This window comes from Hippopotamus amphibius, chromosome 12 (assembly GCF_030028045.1).
Source record: "Hippopotamus amphibius kiboko isolate mHipAmp2 chromosome 12, mHipAmp2.hap2, whole genome shotgun sequence".
NCBI lineage: Eukaryota > Metazoa > Chordata > Mammalia > Artiodactyla > Hippopotamidae > Hippopotamus > Hippopotamus amphibius.
Genome location: NC_080197.1, coordinates 60,124,361 through 60,146,912, shown reverse-complemented (window position 1 = coordinate 60,146,912; position 22,552 = coordinate 60,124,361). Strand labels below are relative to the sequence as shown.

The 22,552-nt window shown below is 39.9% G+C and overlaps 1 protein-coding gene across 22 annotated transcripts in view; it reads right to left on the bottom strand.

The window, feature by feature from the left end:
- The window catches only part of SOX5 (SRY-box transcription factor 5), a 952,888-nt gene that overhangs the window by 779,948 nt on the left and 150,388 nt on the right, over positions 1-22,552 (bottom strand). For 21 of the 22 annotated variants that reach the window (XM_057701095.1, XM_057701087.1, XM_057701097.1 and 18 more), the window contains one exon: positions 2,752-2,828. The gene's annotated coding sequence lies outside the window, so the exon portion shown is untranslated. Of the gene's footprint in view, positions 1-2,751; positions 2,829-9,301; positions 9,328-22,552 lie in introns of all 22 variants that reach the window. The other variant, XM_057701099.1, reaches the window with a different exon arrangement.

Sequence of the window (22,552 nt, the reverse complement as noted above, 5' to 3'; positions counted from 1 at the left end):
TCTTTATTCAGGAAACAAGGCCGTAACAACTATTTTTCTTATTTGGCTATAGATATCAATGCTGGGTTTTTTTCGGGTTTGTTTTTTGGGGGTTTTTTTTTGTTTTTGGTTTTTGGTTCTAGAAGGCATTGATTCAATATCACTTTTAGAGTTTCTTAACCTAGAGTCCATGAGTTGCTATGAAATGTATAGATTTCTGGAATTATATATAAAATGTCATGTGTACACACCACTGTAATTTTTCCTGCCGCAAATCATCTTTTTTGCTACCTAGCATCCATGAATCCCCTTTCTGTTAACAGTACCCCATTTTCCTCTGGAATACAGTCCTAATGCCTAAACTCGTGAAAAATGATGACGATGACTATGTAATCAAAGCGAATTAGTACAAACAGACTTTGATAGGGCTTCTGGGGAAGAGATTCTCTCTTTTTCCTGTTTGATCTGAAGCCTGAGAGGATGTTACAGCTGAAGCAATGCTACTGCCACCATCTTGCTCCCAAACGAAGCCAGAGACCAAGGCTGCATCAGTGGTGGAAGCTGAGAGGTGGAGAAACATGAGTTTTGTTTACACTATTGTAACCAAGAAGTTAGTTCTGTACGGAGACTTTCTATATGTTAATAAATAACACACACACACACACACAGACACACACACACACACGTGCACACACACATTCATACCATCTTACTCCACCAAGCTGCAGAGCTGACTCCTTCAGCTGAAATGCTACTGGCCTTCTCTGACCTTTCCTACTTGCTATAAATCCCCCTCTCTGTATTCTTTCCTTCTGTCCATCCTACCTGTCATTAATCTCATTACATACAGTCAAAATCATGTGCCACGTGCTATTTTTTATTTTGGAACACAGGAATTCGGTCAGTTTTCCAGTCCTTTTCAGTCAAAGTTTACACAGTGCAGGATTATTTTCCAGGAGACAGAGAGACAGGGAGAGAAAAAAAAAAAGAAACAGAAAGAAGAAGACAGAGGGAGATGGAGAGACAGAGATACAGAGAGAGAGGGAGGGAGGGGAACAGATTTTAAAAATGCAGTAAGCTTCATCCATGCTGGAGCAAACTGAAATTTTGATTACATACATACAAGAAAACATATTTTAGCTAAGCAAATATCTGCCGCGTAGATTAGGTGGAAAATGATTTTCATGCATTTTGATCTCCAGTCCAACCAGACTTAGCTGCCATAGTTATGGGGGCCCCTAAAAGTAACTGCTGGGGTTTAGAAGCACTTGCCACTTCCTTTGAACTGGCTCTATAAATGCCAAGAGTGAGTATTTTAGATTAAATGAATAGATTAATAACCACCTTTGGAATATCCATTATTAAGGCTGATTTATGTTCTCCTGCCAGCAGTAATTCAAGAAAATGCCATGCTATTCAAAAAATATTGCACGTCACTCTCACCACTTTGCCAGTGTTATGACACCATGTACGTATGACGATATCTATATTCTTTTGCTGTACTAACTATACACAAAAGCTGATAGATATTAAACCACTTTAAGTTTGCATGGGCATCAGCACGGGAACCACTCGTATTTATAACTCTGATAAATGGCCTTTCATTTGTAAATTTATAGTGTATCCATAATTTCTTCAGGGAACCAAGAGGTTCATTCAAAAAATTGCCACAACATTTATCTATGCAAAGATGATGGATATGGTGTATGAAATTAAATACTTTCAAAAATTAAAATCATATTGCCAAGAAAAAGGATATGTTCTTTCCTGGTTTGCTCACATTTTTAAGTGATCACATCTGCACTCTCAGCAGTTGCAATGCTTAATCTAGATAGCATATTAATACACTTATAAAATATGTCCAAATATATTGTTGTTAGGGTTGTGTGGCATCAGTATGAACTACTGGACATCAAGTTCACATAAATTTTTTTTTCTAAATCTATTCCTCTGTAGTAACCTATAAAATATATAAAGTATCATTAGAATATAATATTTATTTATATTTACTGCAATTACTGTTTCAGGACTTCTCCCAGCAAACTGCGTGGTTTCTTGTAAGCCCAGACTGTTAGAAGTACAACTTAAATAAAATTACTTAAATAAAATACATATTTGCCAAAACTCAACATTAACTAAATAAGGAGTCTTACTGTATCCCAATACAGACTTTGCTCAGTTGGAGAAATCAATGAAGGAGAAGATGAAAGATAACAATTATCACTAAGGTAACCAATAAAAATCCCAGCAGTCAATGTTCTAAGTGTGAAGGAGAAATGCACATAGTTACTACGCGTGATGTGTTCTGGTGGCTTTCCTACTCCTTCATCTGCCATCATGTACTACCATGAGTAGGTAACACACACAAATCTCAGTGCTTTGGTTTTTTTCTAGAGCAGTTTTACTTTTTTAAACTATCCTACTATTACAGCATCTGCAAAAGAGTGAACCTGAGTTTAATTATTGGATTTGGTTATATGAACAACAATCTCCAAATTGCAACTTTCTTTAGCATTAGCTCATCCAGTCCAAAAAAATTGCTCCAAATGCTAGAAAAATTTCCATGCAAGATATTTCTTACATATGGAGTGCTCTGTGTTCTGCTTAAAACAAAGATAATATTAAAAATAAATGACAAAAGAATGATACTGAAAGAATGTTGCAAATTTACTGTAGCAGAGAAAAATAAAGCTGTTTGTTATGTAAAAATTTTATACTAATAAAATGAATGATATTAATTATAAAAAAAATGACAATAAGCAGTTTACATACCCCGGTGGACCGCTAGCTCCTTGTGGACAGGGACATCTTTACCATCATCTTTGGGTCACCGATGGCCAGCACAGCACCTGAGATAAAATGCACACCCATAAATGTGTTTGAATGAATTAAATGATACAGTGCTGACTGGAATCCACTTGCAAGGTATGAATTCAATAAAGTAACCATTGTATCTACCAACCCTCTTCCTCTATATCCTATATTATTTAAGCAGCAGTGCATATTCTTATACATTTGAATGACAACTTTATCCTGAAAACTCAATTCTCAGAAATAATTGTTTCTAAATGCTTATTGCATTACATATTCTTATTGTGTTTGGTTTTGGTGGAGGCCATACGGGGCAGTGTTCGAGATCACGTACTTTGGAGTCAAGCTGATACACATTCAAATCCTGGTTCTACCACCAGCTATTTACATGGTTTTGGATAAGCCACTAATCTCTCTAAATCTCAAATTGTCTTCAAAATAAAGATAATCTTAGTAACTTTCTAATAGCGTTCAAAGGACAAAAGAAAACAATGCTTTAGCACACTGCCTGATACACAGTAAGCCCTCCATAAATAACCACTATATGTAATCCTCCCTCTTCCCCTTCATCCTCTTCCGAGGAGCAAACCTTACTCTGGCCTTTGCCTTTGGCTACTGGGAGGTGATCTCCAGGGCCTGACAAGAATGTCTTTGTTTGCCTTAGGGCTTTGGCCTCAAGATAGTTTAACAATGTGATTTTATGAATGGGGGCTCTGGGTCACGCAGAATCAATTTTGCCTCCAAAACTACCTGGCGACTAAAGGTATCGGCCCAGCACTGATGTCCAGAGACTAACAGTCAGCCGCGTGAGTAAAAACTGGACACCAAAGGCTCAATGAGCTTCTCTAGCTGGCTATACTTAGTGCCTATTGTCGCATGTCAATGCTGGGAAAATAACATGTCCTGACTCCACAGGGCAGGACAATGGAAGCTCTGTGGTCGGTTCTTCTAGCCCCAGCCTCAGTCTTATATAACTGGCTTTCCTTGGCTGATTTTCATCTGTATCTTTTCCCTGTAATAAACTGTAACCATGAATATAACAGCGTTCACTGAGTTCTGTGAGTATATCCGGCGCATTTTCAAACCTGAGGGTGGTTCTGGAAACCCCTCAAACGTGCATTTGGTGTCAAAAATGAGGGTGGTCGTGGGTGGAGGACTGGTTCCCTTGAACTCTGTAGCTGCCTAACTGGAGAGCTGGTTAAACTCTCACACCTTCCGTCTTTAAATCTGGAAAGCCCCAAAGCCTTGAAAGACATCTCACCTGGTCACTCAAGGGAACTTAACAAAACTCTCATTTAACAGTGAAAACCACTTTGAATTGATGGTGTTTATGTATAAATTGTATGTTGCTTTATTTTTTTCATGTACAAACAATAAAATCCTCCTCCAGTAATAGATACAGAAATGTTTTGTTTTGGTTTAGTTGTATGAACAGCAGTACTATTTAGAAATAAATAAGTCACACACAAGTAACATTTCTAAAGATTAGTAATAGTAGATCTCTCAAGTTCAGATACTAGAAAGTTGACTTAAGAGGTACACTGGTTTTCAAACAAAATATTAAATAAATCATGTTTCTTTTGCATCTCCTCAATGCCGTATGCAAGAGGCTGTTTGCAACCTTGTTTAAAAAACGAGCAAACAAACAAACAAACAAAAAAACACTTTTTTTTTTGTTTACACATAACAGTTTGGTAGACAATTTTAATATGGTCCCCAAATTCCCCCCATGCGCCTTGTGAACATGCTCCTTGGCATAATCTCCAGAATCGTGAATATAATGGGTTTACCCCCATGAATAGGTTATATTATTTAACACAGCTGACTTTAAAACAGGGAGATTATCTGGAGGGGTCTAACCTAATCACATAAACCTTTTAAGTCTTGGTCTAGAGGTCAAAGACTGAGGAAGATGGAGATCTGAAGCATAAGAAGGGCCTGACACACCACTGCTGGCTTTAGGATAGAGTGGGTCACATGGCAAGGAGTACGTGCAGCCTCTAGGAGCAACGGGTAGCCCCTAGCAGATGGCCCCAAGGAAACAGGACCTCAGTCCTACACACAAAGAGCAGCATTCTATCAATAAGAATGAGTCTGGAAGCAGATTTCCCCCCAAGAGTGTACAGACAAGAACTCAGCCTGGCCAATCTTGATTCCAGGCTTGTGACACCTTAAGCTGAGAATCTAGCCCAGCCACGCGGAGCTCCTGACCTGTGAGCTAATAAACGGGACTGTGTTAAGCCACTAAGTTTTTGATAACTTGATGTATACTTAAATAAAGCTAATACACACGGGAACTGAAGATTCTGCGTGTATTTTACCGACCTTTCTTTAGTCCTTCACTCTGAAAACGTCAGTTATGTGCTAGGTTTCATTAACCATATAAATCCCGTTACTATTGCTAATACTGAAAAGTCATAGATGCACTCTGAACAAGAAACAGAAAAAAAGGTACTATGCCATATGCTAAAGACTGAATGTCCTCCCAAAATTCATATGGTGAAACTGAATACCCAACACAATGACATCAGGAAGTGCAACTGGACATACATCTTGAGAAAACCGTAATTCAAAAAGAAATGCATACCACAGTGTTCACTGCAGCACTATTTACAATAGCCAGGTCATGCAAGCAACCTAAATGTCCATGGACAGGTGAGTGGATAAAGAAGATATGGTACGTATACACAATGGAATGCTACTCAGCCATAAGGAGGAACGAAATTGGGACATTTTTAGACATGGATGGACCCAGGGACTGTCCTACAGAGTGACGTAAGTCAGAAAGAGAAAAACAAATACTGTATATTAACCCATATATATGGAATCTAGAAAAATGGTACTGATGAACCTAGTAGCAGGACAGGAACAGAGACACGACATAGAGACGGACTTGTGGACACAGGGTGGGGAAGGGGAAGATGGGACAAACTGAGAGAGTAGCACTGGCAGATATACTCTACCATGTGTAAAACAGATAGCTAGTGGGAAGCTGTTGTATATAGCACAGGGAGCTCGGCTCAGCGCTTTGCGATGACCCAGAGGGATGGGACGGGGAGGGTGGGAGGGAGGCTCAAGAGGGAGGGGATATGAGGATATATGTACACATATAGCCGATTCACTTTGTTGTAAAGCAGAAACTAACACAGCGTTGTAAAGCATTATTATACTCCAAGAAAGATGTAAATTATATTTTACATCTTCATTGGAGTATACAATTTTACATTATACAATTGGAAGTGGGGCCTTTGGGAGGTGTTTAGTTCATGAGAGTGGAGCCCTCATGAATGGGATTAGTAATCTTATCAAAGAGACCCAGAGAGCTCCCTATCCCCTTCCACCAAGTGAGGTTACAGCAAAAAGACAACCATCTAGGAAGCAGGCTCTCACCAGACACTGAATGTGCTGGCGCCTTGATCATGGGCTTCCCAGCCTCCAAAGTGTGAGAAATAAATTTCTGTTGTGTTAAGCCACTCAGTTTATGGTATTTTTGTTATAGCACCCCATATGGACTAAGACAAAAATGTATTTATTGTCTCTTCAATAGATCATTTGGAAAACAACTCTATCTCCTATATGGAAGGTGTTGAGAAGGTAACTCTTAAAAATGCTGTGAATGATCTCCAAATTTTCTTGGGCCATTTTAAGGGTAGGAATAGGCAGTGACTGTGCCTTCTTGAGGCATATGTGGGAAATCACCATATGTTCAATGCAGAATACACAGAATTTCTAAGTATCTGAAGTGAGATTGGGGGTCATTTAAAAAGAATCTCTCCCAGGAGTCTTCGTAGAACATGCTACTACAATTGCTCCCTGTCTCATTCCCTTTTTATTCATTTACTACAATGCTGACATATTTATTTATATAAAACACAAATTTTATCATATTGTACCTCCATTCAAAATAACCAGTTTCAATGGCCTTCAAGATAAAGTCATTAGTTCACTAATACATTAATATTTAAGTGTGTACAATATGCCGTTTTATACTAGGTGACAAGGACACACTAAGTATAACAGATAAGGTCCTGCTCTTCTCTGAGATTCGCTCTTTCAAAAATATCCTTCCCATCCCCATCTCATTCAATGAGAAAACTATGATTAATCTTTAATCCCTAACTAGGGCATCAACTCCTCTGGGAAGCCCTCTTTGACCCTCTCAGGCTTAATGAGGCACCCCTTCTCTGGGCTCCCATAAAATACTGTACCTAATCATACAATAAAAATGATCACAGTGTATTAAAATTGCATGGGATTGCATGTCTGCAAACTCCATAAGCAGAATACAGGGAGAAAACTCAAGAAGCATGTACATCCCAAATTCCTAGGCAGTAAGAAACTATGAATGGGTAGGTCCTCTTGGGAGAAGCTGACACTAGACCTAATTCCCTCCTGCCGGGTAAAATCTACAGGATACATACACACGATGGAGGGAGAGTATTCTACACTGAGAATAGGCACCAGCCTGGGAAGGAACCTGTGCTACCCCGCACACCTTAGGTATGCTGTGTTGATGATTCCTCCTTCCCCTTGTACCCTCTATCTCACTTATGAGCTCCTGGAGGTTCGGCCCAGAGTGGACCCTCCAGAAAGCAAGCTAGGAGATCCGCTACTAGTAAGAACATAGGGGCTTATTCATCAGCTTACTTAGTGAGACAACAATCTTGAATGACAGAATTTGAGAGCGAAAAGCGATTTCCAGATTTCCAAAATATTGCTGGTGAAAAGGCAAAAGCAAAATGTGAATCCTAAACACACAGAGCGAGTATGGAAACTCGCATGTAGCTAGGGAGGGAGGGGAGAGACGTCGAAGGCAAGGAGAGAGGCAGAGCTCAGAGGTGGGGGCCAGGCTGCCTCCGTATCTGGGTATTTCACCCATACGGAGGTGGAGCAGGAGAATATCAGCACCCAAGGGTCTATGGGCCGACAGGCCTCTTTCATGGACATTACTTGTTGGGGAGGGGATGGAGAGGTCACAGGCCTCTCAGGGAATCCCTGCTGTAAGTCTTACACCCATCTAACCTGATGAGGGAAAAAAGAAAAAACACTTGTGAAGGAAGGTGCCTGGAATGACTGAGTTAAAACTGATTATTATACCTCACAGGTTGTACACATGTGCAAGGAACCTCAAACCTCTGTACTCTCTGTCCATCCTCCCCAGTCCCAGCACACACACACACACACACACACACACACACACACACACACACGTACAACACAGAGATAGACTGGGAAAGCCCTGAGATGAGGAAAGGAAGAAGGACCCCCAGATTCAAGGCAATGGTAGGCCAGCAGCAGCTCACATCCAGCTGGGGCTAGTTACATCAGCAAGGACAGAGGCCGCCACAGGTAGAGAAACTAGCAGAGGGCAGAAGCCAGGAAGGACACAGAGGAGAACACCAGGACAACCCCAGGGCCAGCATGCATACATGGGACCCTCCACACTCTCCCGCCAGCTGCAATGATACACACACTCCCCAAAGATGGTTTCTTTAGTGGGGACGGGGACAGGGGAGGGCACACAATGTGAGCGGTCATCCCTCTCGGGGTCATGTGAGTGCAGGCTTGCCACTTGAGAGGGATGCTTCCTTACAGTTTAAACCCAAGGTGCCCCTCTCAGCCGACGCTAGTCTGGCCAGGGAAAAAGAGAAACTAACAAACAAAAAGAGATTATGTGACAGTAAAGACACTGACTTATTTTGTGATATCTTGAGTTTACTTTACATGACCTTTCAATCTGGGCAGTAGAGTAGGGATTCAGGAGCAAGGATATATTATGAAAACAGCTCCATTTTCTGTGTATATTAGAGCAGAAGTGGATAAATTGTGACCCAATTAGATATGCCCCCAAAATTACTACAAAATCTTATCGGATTATTTTCCTATTTAAATTACTCAAATTGCTATAAAAATCTTTTTTTCTTTATGCCTTTATACCTTCTCAAAGCAAATCAGATCCACTTCTTCCCATACTACTGAAAGTTACAAGTTACCTCACTCAATATACAAAAGAGACCAAAAACATCAATTTTTTAAGCGTCAGTAAGAAAGATGACCACTTGTACTCCCTTGCCAGCCTCAAGCACTTTTCCTAGTGTCCTCTTGTAGAGTCTGCCAAAAAGACACAATGATCTAAAATCTTAAATTGCTATAAATCTGAGATACTAGGGTAATTGGCCTAGTTTAAACCTTTAAGAGAAGTGTTGGGGTTCCTTTCACAAATTTCAAGAACTTTCACATGTTGCATTTAATAACTCCATAGGTAGCAGCACTGTATTGGCAACTGCAGTTAGGATCTGTAAGCTTCACCTCCATGCTCTACCTGCTGGCTGAGTGTTCTGGAGCAAGTCACCTAATCTTCAAGGGTACTTTATGCACCACAAGTGAAGGGTAGCCTGCACAATTCCCTAAGTTCCACCTCCTCTGATATTTCTACCACAAGGAGATGGCACCTTCTGGTGGTATCTTATTTACATTTCTGATTCATGAATGCAATCACAAACAATATTACCTGATTTGCCAGTCACAGAAGGAGAACTGGTAGCATGAGGAGCAAGAGACGAGAATGCTGAATGAGACTTGGGTGGTCCACAGTAATCCTCATCAAGCGCTGATATTTTGTAGTCCTTCCTGAGAGCAGGCACGGCACTAAGGCTTTACATGTACTATCTGGCTTACTTCTTACAGCAGCTCTATGGGACAGGTGCTTTTATGACACTCATTTCACAGGTGAGAAAACTGGCACATGAGATTAAGAAACGTGCTCAAGATGGCAAAGCTAGAAAGTCTGTAATTAACTATGAAACATCTGTTAGTTACAACCAAAAGAACTCAACCAAAATACAGTGAAAAGTGCAAGAGCAAATAAATTCTAGAATCACTGTACATTAGAAATGTTTAACATAACCATTTCTGGAACTAGTTAAATAAGTTAAATAAGAATGAAAAAAAAAAGTTATTGCTCAAACATTTTATTTTCATGAGGTAGTAGTACACAGATGCATGCAAAGTTGAAATCGGAAAGGACATCATGTCTTCATTCATTCTACAGGTGAGGAAAATCTGTTTCCTAGGGGAAGAGCAGGACTGTGCCCGGAACGCAGATCTCCTCTTTTTCAGCCCAGTGCTCTTTCCAGGGTGTTCCTAATCCTTCTGGAAAGGCAACAGTGGTTGATAGTGCAGGCTGTGATGCCAGACTGCTCCATTTGAGTTCCTGTTTCTGAACACAAAAATTCCTGTTTGGGTTCCTGATCACACTCGCCAGCTGTGTGATCTTATGCCTCAGTTTCCACATCTGTAAAATGTAATCATGCCTACTGTACAGGGCTGTTGTGAGAATTAAAGGAATCAATACATATAAAACATGCAGAACCATCCCTGGGACCCAGTAAGTACTTAGGTATGGTCTTTATTATTACTACAGTAGCACACTTGGGAAAAAAAGGAAGCCACCCAGCAGCACACAGAAGCGAGCAGAGGAGCCATGCTAATACCATGTGAGAGATCTCATACTATCCATCTAAAAATTCCATCCTCTACGCTGCCAAGCACACCACATAGACAACTGGGAGTACATTTTTGTCAGGATGAGAGATAAAGGAAATGCTAAAAGTAGTAATATACTAGCAAAGTTTTAGGGAGGACTGCTAGCTTCCAGACTTAGCTTGATCATTCACAACCAGATTCTAGAAAGCCAAGTCATGTCTCCAAGTCTCAGTTTCCTTCTTGGAACTTTCTTATAGAGGGACACTTTGGGAGGGTTCGCAAGGTTTCATTAAGAGCTGAGGCCAAAAAGGAGATTTCTGATCTTAATTTTAATTACTCTAACCCAGTGAACAATATATAACCTTTAATTACCAAATCTTTTGTTTTCTTGTTTTGCATCAGATTTCCTGCCATTATTAACTTAGGCATGATTATAGGAAAACACGTGTAATTTGCAATTCAAACAGTCTTTCATCTTAAAAGAATTTGCATGGGTGGAAGAAATGGTGCACAAGTCCCTCAGCTCTGTCCCTTGCATAGCCCACCACTTGCTCAAGGGATCTTAACTCATAAAGGAGGAGCGCTGTACAGCTTTAAAATGACTTCATTCCCATATTTACATATTTTTAATAGGGCTATGATGAATCTCCTTCCGCTTGACTCCTATTTTGAGCTGTGATATTTTAATCTCCATTCTTGCTGCAACTTAGCAGATGAATGTGCAGTGTGACAGAGCTCAGAGGAAATAGTATAAATAAAGCAAAGTGGAGCTATGACATCTCACATTTTATAGCTTTTTTATTGTAGCCGAAGCATAAACAGAGCACAGCTGTGTTATACTTACCGCTGTGAGCACTCCCTCAATCCTCACCCCCTATTGCTTTTAAAAAGACAGTGCTCTTATTCAGAAAGCTTCGGCTGTGGGTAGCACGGCCCCACCGGGGGCAGCCTCTACCCCAAACCTCTACCTTTGACTCATTTCCCTTCTTCCAGATGTAGATTTGTGGAGTTCCACATCACTCCTCTGACTGAAAACCAACGTGCCAACCGCAGTGCGTCCTGTACCGCAGCAGAAGCGCCCTGCCCCTACCTACTGGAAGACAGCTCCACAGTCAAAGCTGTAATTTTCACTCCTCAACGCATATACTGCACCCAAATAATTCACAAACACTCTCCTAACAGGAGACACACAACTAGCTGGAAGTATTCAAAATACTGCACTCTCTTAATGAAAGCCCCTTTTAGAATGAAGAAGTTGTATTTTTCACTTTCAAACTAACTCTTAGTCATGTTTGGGTGAAAGTTGTAAATGCCAAGAGGGCCAAATACAGTGAGAGTGAGAAGGGCGGTGTTGATGTGGGCAAAAATCACTCCACGTGCTGACACAATCATCAGGTTTTACAATTTCTCAGGCTGGTTACATATTTCATTAAGTCCAAAGAAGACAGAGGAGAAGACAAAGAGCAACAGCTTCTACACTCTGAGGGATACGAGGTTGTATACGCAGGGTTGAGTTGATCAGTCCAGGACGAGCACTGATCTAAGAGGAGCCAATCAGAGTTCTTCCCAAAGATATTTTATCTAAATAAGATGGAAAAAGCAGCAAGCTATAGAATTCCTGTGTTGTCATCAATGGTGCCATTTCCTCCTATATGGAGAAATATGTATTGCAGCAAGAAAGAGAAAAGCTGATGTCCACAGGGGAGGGGTATGGAGCCCTGACAGAGTATGACCCCTGGTTCTCAAGTATTCCTGAGGCCCATCTACACTCCCACCTCCCCCCCAATTTGGTTATCTGCCTTCCTTGTATTCTTCTACCCAACCAATTCCAGCTTTCTTTTTTTCTTAAGCTGCCTCAAATTGGGTTTTATCACTTACGAAAAAAGAATCCTATTTCACCTTCCAGAAGAAGATTCTTTTTTCAGTTGGGTTAGGATTTATTCTTTCTTTTTCAAATACCACCACACTATTTATGGGCAGGGAGGAAAACCCTCTGGGCTTGTAGAGGAATGTGTAATGAAATTCAAAAGACACATGCATCCAAGTGAAAAGAATATAGGGGCATAGTAGCCTATACACCAGTGAAGTGAAAGGAGAGACAGAAAGATTGATTTGCATCATCATTAACATGGAAGGAGAAAAGCGGGAGAACACAATAACCGCGAGAACCACCTCCATTGACATACGTCATTGTTTCGAAACAACGGGCCCCACTGGGCTAACACAGGGGCAAAGTTGGTATCCCAAGCTTCCCAGCTATCTATCCGCCCAAAGTCGCTCTTCTGCCAAGCTCATTGTTTACCAAGCTGCCAGCCCAGCCCAGGGATCTGATTAGCAATTTGCACTTTTGTGAGAGGATTAACAGAATTCCTTTGTTTTGATGTCGGATTATCAAACTGCATCTTTAAAGAGGTGTGACCTCATCCAGATTCATAAGCCTGCTCCCTTGAGAATGACTTGAATTTTACTCCACTTGTGCAACATATAATTTCATAAAGGAGTTACTGTCAAAACATGGTACTCAATTCTTGATGTGTGCGAAGAAGCACATTTGTAATGTAAATAACCTCAGAAGTTTTGTGATATTTTAAAATAACCCATCTGGTGGGAAAACAAGGATTTTCAACCCATTTGGTTCCAGCACTAGTAAATTAGTCTGCATCTAGCTCTCATAGAACCCGGAGATAAACCCCACCCCCAAACGGAGACTCATGATGCTTTTATTTTTAAGGGTGAGTATTTCTAATCAACCCATGTTCTCAACATATTTTTAAAAAAGAACGCTGAATACACGTGAGAGTAAACTGAGGCAAACGAAAGAATTTGAAGGCTACAGCCAAAATGATAATGATATCAAATTGTTTACACTGCATGGTTTATATATCCAGCTTTACCCAAATATAGAGATGAACAAGGAAAACACAATAAGAGTTTTACACTTCTAAGTCTGTTCAGTAGTAGGGAACTCAGCAGAAAGAAAGTCCCTGAAATTTCCACCAACGTTTAGGACAAGTAAAACGTCCAACGGGGCACATCTATAGGGCAGTATGCAACAGGTTGTGAAAAATCCGCCTTCAGATTCTGCACTAGTGTAATTTTTACTTGAGATGGCAATCGGAAATAAAATGTACAAAAGCAATCTGGCCTCTGGAAGGCATGCGTTACTGGTGTGAGAACCGTATCTCGGCAAGCACAGCAATGCCCATTCAGTTACACACGGCAAAAGGGCAGTCTGGCCACAACTAATGCCCCCAAAGCCGGACACGGCTGCAGACCAAAGGGCAGCTTGATTCGCTGACAAACTAAAAATCACAAGAATTGTTTTTCAGGTGCTTGTCCTAGACAAGCAATGAAAGCATCCTGTTTGATAAAGAGGAAACAAGCCTATTAAATGTGTTTATTTTAAATATTAATATCGACTGTTACCCCAAAGTTGATAGATATGGGTAAGTGTCTTTAAGTTAGGGAACTTTCATAAGGTGTCAGGCGTGTTGGTCTGTGTATAAGCACTGTACATACAGATAAGACTATTAAATCTATGGTTCTTTGTGAGTGGTTGTGTGAATTAATAAATTCACTTGAAAAATCCTTTTTTAACACAATGAAGTCATGTACCCCAACTGATAGCCCATGGGTGGAATGAGAACATATTTTTCTGCAAAGTCTCGACTCGGATTCTATAAATCCCTCTCAAACAGCCCCTTCTTATATTTGAAAATAGCCCTTCTATCTGTATTATTTGCTAGTCCTGCCTTACGAACTAAATTGAAGTGTCCTTAAAAAGGTGGATCATGTCTCTTGAGAGCCTCATATGCTGACCTGCACAGAGTTTGGTATTCAAAACAGTTAGATAAATAAATTCAAAAGACTTGTGTTTAATTAATTGGGGTGTGATAGATGTTATCAAAGCAGACAAATACTTCAGGGAGAGTAGAAATGAAAAAAAAAAAAATTAAAAATAACTTGACTTTAACCCCAAAGGTGCCTACATGGAATTCAAGAAGAAAACAATGTGCATTATTTATGCCTTCTCTAGCCATAAATACAGAGCACCCGCCAAACGCAACCTTGAATTATTCATGTATTCCACATATATTTATTGAATGTCTCCATTTGCCAGGAACTAACATGGGCTCTAGAGACAGAGCAGTAAACAAAACAGACCAAGCTCCTTGCCCTCGTGCAGCTAATATTCTAGGCAGGGAGACAAAAGATAAACAGGATAAATGAACAGACAATTACTATGTTAGTTTGGGAAGAGCTAAGGAGAAACATTAATACAAGAGATGAAAGAAAGTGTTTAGAGGAGGACTTGATGAAATTTTAGAGGAGAAGGAAGGGCCTCACCTTGAAGGAGCCATTTGAGTCAAGACCTAAAGAAGGTGCTAGAATGAGTCATTCAGTATCTGTCAACATCCTGAGTAAGATCACTGCAGGCAGGCGGAGCCTCACAGGGGTGCGAAGTTTGTACAAGCAGCGGTGCCAAGCATGTTAGAGAAGGAGCAGTGGGCAGAGGGAGGGAGGAGGCTAAGAGTAGAAGGACAAGCCAGCAAGGAGAGGGGGCAGAGGCTGCCTCTGCTCTTTGAGGGTCGTGGTTAAGAACCCCCCCGAGGAAGAAGGCCATTGGCGTGTCCTGAGCAGAGAAGGATGTAATCTGACTACTGTGCTTCACACGTTCAAGGCTCACCCTGGCTGCCATGTGAAAGCAGACTGAGGGGGAATAAGGTTATGAGCCCAGTTAGAAGACTCTGGCCACAAGCAGAAATGACAGTGGCTTGGACCAGACTGAAAAGTGGAGATGAGGAGTAGTGGTCAGATTTTGGAAATATTTTGAAGGTAGTGCTGACAAAGAGTTTTGTCCAGGGGTTGGATGGACTATAAGTGAAAGAGAGGAGTCAAGGATGATGAAAGTTTGGGGTCTGAGCAATGGGAAGAAGGGATTTTCCTTTCACTGAGCAGGGGAAGACTTCAAGGGGAGCAGGTGCGAGGAGCACACTCAGAGCTCATTTTCAGACGCCAAGTATAGCTGCCAAGGAGCCATTTGGGTAGGTGTAATGGAGTTCAGGAGAGACGTTATAATGGAAAAGGAATTTATACTCCCAGACAAAACTTGCCTAGCTCTGACCACTACAAGTGGTTGCTTTCAAATAAGTCTTTTTTAAAAGATATGACACACTGCTATATTTAAAATGGATAACCAAACAAGGACCTACTCTATAGCACAGGGAACTCTGCTCAATATTCTGTAACAATCTAAATGGGAAAAGAATTTGAAAAAGAAAAGATTCACGTATGTGTGTAACTGAATCACTTTGTTGTACACCTGAAAGTAACATTGTAAATCAACTATACTTCAATATAAAACAAAAAGTTAAAAATAATAAATAAAACACATGAAAGAATTTGCAGCATTTTTAATAATGGTCTTTCAAAAATTACAGAAATCTGTACATGGTCATTCGATTTTAATAGAGAGAATTCCTTAAAGTTCATAATTTACTGATAAACCCTAGGCAGCTAAATTCATACTGTCAACGTATGTAATAAATACTAAAGTCATAGCCTAGGTTTGGTGGTCTGATTTGATATGTGCCTAGAGTTTAGACAATCCAGAAGAACAAATATGTAGTACCATCCGTGGATATATACATCTCACTTTTTTTTTAAGGAACGACAAGGAAACTTACACACGTGCTTCAGAGGGTCTGTTGATGAGGCCTCATGCTGAGTGCATTTTAAGTCTCATGTTTTATCTTTAAGATATATGTGGAATTTTAAAAAGAAATTTAAAAGATTAAATGTTTTAAAGTATTTGCTAAATTACCTGACTTTCCCTCAAAATCATTAGGTAAAGTCAACTTTGATAATTGTAAGGTACTTCACAACTAGTATCATCATCATAGCTACCTTTTATTAAGCCCTGCTAACTGGTAGGCATTGTGTATTAGTTTTATACTATATACCAGGCCCTGTATATTGTTTTGTATGTATTAAATCATTTAATCCAAATGTCAACCCTATGCTATTCATAAATATTCTTTACACTAAAGCCAGATGTCTCCTGACAAAAATTTATAAATAGAGAAATTTCTTCTCCTTCAATGTGAAACCAAAAAGCAACAGCAAAGATTGAAACTACATAAACATATGAAATTGGAAACAATTAGGAAAGTTGTACTCCTGTGTACTTGTAAGTTAACTAGAAAATGCCTATGTGAACAATAATCCTATACCAAAACAAACGTCCTATACCAGTGAAATGCCATCCGCTACAATGAACTGACAATAATCAGAGTTGCCAGTTAATTAAAATTAAAATAGAAATATTTATTGTAGAAATAAAGAACAAGTAATCTAAGACTATTGGCCTTTAGTAATTAGTAAGGTTTACTGTACAAAATATTGGGGGAGGGGGAATAGGCAATTTCTAAACGAACAAGAAATCGTTAATAAACTATTTATCGGATATAATCTGGATGTCCAGAAATAAATTAAATAGAAAAACATCCTTGCACAGTCTTGAGTAGTCCTTCCAAATGCTCCATCCATTTAAGTTGGCAGGGCATATCAGTGGTTTATTTGGATATTATCCACAGTTGTAAATGAGCATCCTTGTTGCAGTATTTTGGCACTGGACCATGTAAACGATTATACTGCTATATATTTAATGTAGTAGATACAAAACTTGGACCCAAGTATCAACTTTAGAAAACCACAAAACTCATCAAATACCTTCTCTAAAGTCATCAACGTAAGTAGCCTGCAAACCATGGGGTTACTGACTATAGCACCTCCATTAACAAGGTCATGCTAGTGACCTTCCACACTTCTCACATCTTGTTCACCTTATCCCTGTAGATCCCGTCTCTGAAAAGGAGTGAGAAGTGGCACAAAGCATGCTTCTGGGTGAGCACAGAGTCAGATGAGGGTTACATGGGAGCTCTCTCACTCACCTTATAAATCCAGAAGGGGTCCTTGTGAAACACACAGGGGAAGACACACACACTTCTTTGACATCTTTCATATGTCATGAAAGCCAACTCTAATTTATTTAGAAAGAATATTAAAGTGCCATCTTTTTACTGTCATTTTAAACTAAAAAGGAAAGTAGGGCTAATATACATTATCAGTGAAATTAAGTAGGCAAAGTTTATTTCTCCAAATCCTACATCTTCTTTGATGACAAGCTTCTTTCTTTTTCTTCTGCCACTTCTTCCCCCAGACTGTCTCTGGCCACATTAGAGTCCAATTTATTTGTTCAGTGAGGTTAAACTCAAGGTGAACAGCCCGCAATTATACTGTTCCCTTTGCTTTCTCACACTCATCAAGATGCATCTACGCTATGTTCTATTAGTCAATGCCCAAACCTTAAACTTCCAAGATCACCGCTGCCAAATGATAATACAATCAGTGCCAAAATGCCAGTGGTTAAAGACAGAAACTTGGAATTGCAAGGAAACCTTCAGAGGTAATTAATTCAATCCCTCACTTAAAACTGGAGTCCTCGTTGCTACGTCCCTATCACCATCTCGGATTCGGGCCAAACCTACAGCCAGAGATCAAAATTTACTTCATTTTGATGCAACACATCCAATTTTCACTTTCCTCTACTGGTCTCAGTTCTCAAGCTCTACACAGCACAACTTGTGTTTTTCACACCCAGATGCACCCAGCTCATGCCCTAGGATACTGATTTCTATGAATCACATCAAGAGCCTACCTTCTCCCAAGCTTCTGGTTGGGTTTCGAAAGTGAGAGTCATTAGCAAGAGATCAGAGAATAAGACAAGAGTGAGGTCAGGATACATCTTTCTGCAGCTCTCTCCTTGCAGGGGACTGTCAGAATCTGGAGGTATACCTCCAGTCAGGTGGGCCTCTGCAGACAGCTCCCCTCTGCTGGTCCCCTCAGGCCTAGAGATGTTATCGACACCCTGCTATTATTACCCCCAGAGTATCAACCCTTGTCAGTTCTTTTTAACAACAGCTTTATTGGGTAGAATTCACATACCATACTATTACCCATTTTAAGTATACAAGTTAATGGTCTTCAACATATTTGTTAAGCTGTGCAACCAGCACCACAATCAATGCTGCAACATTTTCATCACTCTACAACGAAGCCCCACACTTGTTAGTGGTCATACCCGCCCCCTACCCCACCCCCATTTCTTCCCAACCCCTCCGCCCTGAGGCAGTCACTAACTCTACTTTCTGTTTTTATAGATCTGGCTATCTGGACATTTCATATGAATGGGATGACATAACATGTGCTCTCTCGTGACTGGATTCTTTCACTTGGCATAATGATTTCAAAGTTCATCCACGCTGAAGCATGTATCAACACTTCATTTCTTTTTATTGTCAAATGATATTCCATGGCATTAATATACCACATTTTATTTGCTCACTCTTTAGTTGATAGATATTTGGGTTGTTTCCAGTGTGTGGCTATTATGAATGATTCTGCGGTGAACATTGTGTACACATCTTTGTGTGAACATACATTTTCATTTCTCATGAATTACCCTACGAATGGAGTTGCTGGGTCATGTGGTAACTCAGCCTTTTGAGCAAATGCCAGACTCCTCTAAGCAGCTACCCCTTTTACACTCCCTTTGGTGATGTATGAGGGTTCCAATTTCTCCATATCCTCACCAACACTTGTTAGTACCTGTCTTTTTTATTGTAGCCATCTTAGTGCGTATGAAGTGGTATCTTATTGTGGTCTTGGTTTTTTTAAACCCTGTTTTATATCCTTATAATGACCACCTTTATTAGATTCTCCTCCAATCATTTCATTTAAGTCCACCATCTGTTTCCTGCCAGACCCTGAATGACTCAAAGTCTTAATCCTTTTCCATATTTTTGAAGATTGTTTGGAATCCCTTCCAAGTTTTTTTTTTTTTCAGTCTAAACAACTCCTCTTTATATGAGCTATTGGTTTCCAGATTATTTATCCTCCTAATTTGCCAGCTTTAGACATTAAATTATCAATGTCCTTCAAGTTATTTTACCCATAAGTGACATACATGAACTGATCAGTGATTGGTTATGGACACTATTTCTTCTATCAGTGTTGCTCAAGATGACATTACTGGGAGATTGGGGTTGACATATATATGCTAATATGTATAAAATAGATAACTAATAAAAAATTATTTTAAAAAATGACATTACCTCTTGTTTGAGCAGCTATGTCCTACTGTTGGCTTTTATGGAATATAAAATCAACCAGAATATCTTGACCATATCTTGACAATTCAGATATCCTATAGCTGTAACTGACTGATTTAAAAATTACATGGAGAATTACTTTAACGCTATTAAACTTCACTTCTTTATGTTTTGGCCAACATTGAGCCTCTCACTGACTTCTGGGTCATTTGGCCCTGAGCACCAAATGAGATAAAGTGGGTTAAAGTGCCAAATATGTTTTTGCTTAAAAAAAGCAATCAAAGTGTTAGTTTCCTCTCTCTTTCTTACTTCATCAAAGTTCTTAATAAAAATAATAAACAAGATAGGTCAATGAATAGAATGAGTGGTACCTGACTACAGACCTCTCTTTAGGTTGATAACCATATACTAATCGGTGTCCTTTACAGACAGTTCTTCAGTATTAATCCGTATTATCAAACTGTCAACCAAACCAATTTTCTTCCTAACTTCTCAAAATTTTGTAATAGACTATGAAACTACATTTTATGAAAGGTGATAACTGATAATTGGGTGGCTTTATTAAGAAGCATTAGGTTAATTTTACGTGACTGGCTCTTAGAGAACCCATACTGGCTTCATATGAACTTTGTTTTCCTTCCATATGCTCAGAAACGACCGACATTATAACGCAATCTAGTATTTTACTGAAATCCTTAAAATATAATATTTTAAAAATGTAAACTTTTCTTCCACTTTAAATTCAGGGTAACATTCACTCCTCTTGAGTCTTCTGACACTTCTTATCTGCCACACGCTTTCAAATTTTACCAACAATGGGTTTTCAAAAATAACGTGTAATTAATAACCACATCACCCCATCCTATACCTGGGGTGTGAGTTAATTATGGGCATTCTGACCATTCAATACTTGAAATCAAAACATCAAAATATGTATCACCCTTGACTGCTCCTTTCTGCACCGCCCCCCAACATCCAAACTATCAGCTACAGCTATTCAAAATACATGAAATCTATACCATTTGGTTACTTCTCACCAACTCCACTACTGTCTCTCTAGTACAAGCCAGAGTCACCTGTAACTGAACTACTACAGTGGTCTCCCCACTGCCCTCTCTGCTTCCATCTTTGTCCCCTATAGTCAACTCTGCACACAGTAGCCAAAGTAAACTTTTAAAAATGTGCATCTGAGCAAGTCACTCACTTACAATCAGCTTCCCATCACATTTAGAACAAAATCCAAGTGACCCGACCCTACCTTCCTCTCCAATTTCATCTCCCTAATGCTCCCCCCTCCCGCCCTCACCACCCACCACTGGCTTTAACTACACTGGCTTTCTTGCCATTCCCAGAACTTAACAAGCTCAGTGTCTCTTCTGGGTTCTTGCCTTCACCATTTACACCCCTAAAGTCTCCCCATATATCTTCACATGACTTGTCATCCCTCAGGTCTCAGATGCCACCTCCTCAGAGAACTTTCTCTGTCCTCTTTATCTAAAATAGCACTTCCACAACCTAATGTCCATCAACAGAGGAATGGGTACAGAAGATGTGGTACATAAATATAATGGAATATTACTCGGCCATAAAAAAAGAATGAAATAATGCCCTTTGCAGCAACATGGATGGACCTAGAGATTGTCATACTGAGTGAAGTAAGTCAGACAGAGAAAGACAAATATCATATGATATTCCTTATATGTGGAATCTAAAAAGGGGGTACAAATGAACTTATTTACAAAACAGAAGTAGAGTCACAGCTGTAGGAAAGAAAACTTATGGTTACCAGGGGATACAGTGGGGGGAGGGATAAATTGGGAGATTGGGATTGACATATACCCACCACTAAATATAAAATAACTAATAAGAACCTACTGTATAGCATAGGGAACTCTACTCAACACTCTGTAGTGGCCTATATGGGAAAAGAATCTAAAAAAGAGTGGATATATGAATATGTATAACTGATTCACTTTGCTGTACACCTGAAACTAACACAACATTGTAAATCAGTGATACTCCAATAAAAATTTAATAAAATAAAATAGCACTTCCAGCCCTACTCCTTACTCTATTCTATTTCCGTCATTCAGTTTATCACTTTCTTGAAGTAGTGTACATTTATTTGTTTATTTCTATCTTCACCCCCAGAATCTAAGCACTTTCAGAGCATGGCTTTTTTCTGCTTTGTTCACCAATATGGACTCTGCCATCTATAATAACCAACGTATAGTGAGCACTCAAAACAAATTTTTCAAATAAATTGAATGAGAACCCCCAAGGAACGAATCTAATAATACAAATTCTGATCTTGGTGGAAAGCAGGAGAAGCACGCAGGGCCGAGGGCAGAGTTGGCAAGTCTTCCAGTCACAGGACCCATACACGAGAGCACAGTCTTCATTCACTAACTCCATCAATCAACAGACCAACAGGTCCAGTCTGGATCCGCTGATATCAGGGAGCTGCAGCCTATGAGAGCCTATAACCTCGAATGTGGGCCGTGAGTATTTTTTCCCTATCTCAGCCACCACTCTCCAGATTACAATAAATGAATAAAGTAGATTGAAGCTAAGGAAAAATAAAGCAAAATTAGAAGCTGGCAAAAAGCAAACCCACTGCCTGGGGCAGCCTGGGGCTGATGGATGATGACAGCTAGCAGACAAATCCTGTTCCCCATTCTAAATTCTGTCTACCAAACAAATTAGCAAGCTCATCAATATCTGCACGGCATTTACCTTCTGCGGCAACAGCTGCTGCAAAATCATGATGCTGACTTTTTGGGTTGTGGTCTTGCTGATGAGACGCACTTATAGGCCGATTAGGGTCGGAGATAACAGGATGACAACCAGTGTTACAGGAAACGCTGTTGTAAGGGCTTGGAAGATAAACAGTTTGAGATCCCCTACTGACTCTACCACTCGCCCCTGCCCCTCCCCCAATAACTGGATGTTTGCATGATGAGATGTGAAAAGTTCATTCTTGTGCTGGTAATTAGCTGTGTAAAACTTCCAATAAAGACATTAAGTGATTAAACAGAAACCTGTGAGATACATAACCTTATATGTGGATTATGCTTTAAAACATGATCCTTTTCATGCAAACT